The following is a 1413-nucleotide window of genomic DNA, read 5'->3' as shown; positions in this document are numbered from 1 at the left end:
CCCCCTGTTGGAATGATAAACAGAACGCATGATTATCTTTGCAGCATCTTTTTTGGATTGGAAGGACAATCAAGTAAACCACGAGTGGATGTATAGGATCAAGGTGGGACCTTTTCTCCATCGCGTGAATATAAGACGCCTGGCTTGGACAACTGAAAAACCATAAAGCTTTAAAAACTTCATTTCCACTTCAGAAGGTCACATCTCTTTAATCAGACCTTTCACGTGTCTGCGAATGAAGCCATTTTCCCGACTTTTTGTGCTTGGGATGAGGATGTTTGCACCAAACACAGAGGGACAAACATCGCATGAGGATCTAGCTTGCGTAAGCTAATAAGATACTAAACAAAAATATTGCTCATTTTTCATTGGAAACTATCAGAGAGGTAATACTACCACCGTATTGACCCAAATATTTGAAGACCTTTTCTTTTGTGGGGGAAAATGAATGTCTTATATTCGGGTCAATGAGGTATTTTGCACTGCGCTGCGTCTTACCTCTTCTAACACATGACATATATTGGATGACTTTAGAAAAAATATCATAATTGCCCCTTTTTCCACTGTACTGTACCTGCTGAAATAGTACCACAAGGATAACTGTGAAAACCGCGCCGCATTGAAGGCATTAGTCACACATGCTAACAAGTATGGAGAACAATGGAGAACAGGGTGGTTGACGGCAACAAGAAAACAGAGCGCCGCACGAACGTGGAGCCCGCCGAGTATCATATTGTATAGTGTAGTGTTACCGTAAATTCCAGTGTATAAGCGACACCGAATAAATCTAAGGGGAAAAATTAATTTGTACAAATATAAGCCCCGTATGTTCACGTCATAAAATGGAATATTGTGGCACGCACAAGTCTGTCAACTCATTGGAAATTGCACACATCACAAAGCAACTTAACACTAAAAATGTATACCTAGTAATATACAAACATGTACCAGTATGAGTTTTAAAAATTCCCATTTCATTGTGCAGGACAAGCAGCATAGAAAATTGATATACGGTGCAGCAATGCCTCCTATGTCCACCAAAGGTAACCAGAAGAGCCCAGAGGGAGGCTGACGTCATTGCATCACCCCAGTGAATGCGTTGCTCAGATGCAATGCATTATGGGAAAAGTTTAAACTTTTTTTTTTCATTTTATACCCGTATTGCTACATGTTTATATATTTATTAGGTACATGTTTTGAATGGTAAGTTGCTGTGTGATGACTTTTTTCCTAAGTCAGACTGCTATATTGTTAAGACTGTTAAATATAACAACTTCCTGCGATTTTCAATGGGTTGACAAACTTGTGAGTGCACTGTTAGCTCCTGGTTGGCTAGTGCCGAAGAAAAAGGTACCGTTTCTTCACTAGCTCATGAGAGTATAAGCTAGCCATAAATTAGCCGTACCGCTGTAT

Source organism: Doryrhamphus excisus, linkage group LG18 (assembly GCF_037039965.1).
Source record: "Doryrhamphus excisus strain RoL-2023G ecotype Guam linkage group LG18, RoL_Dexc_Guam_v1.1, whole genome shotgun sequence".
Taxonomy (NCBI): Eukaryota; Metazoa; Chordata; class Actinopteri; order Syngnathiformes; family Syngnathidae; genus Doryrhamphus; species Doryrhamphus excisus.
The sequence above is the reverse complement of the archived record's forward strand: the minus strand, read 5'-3'. Positions refer to the sequence as shown.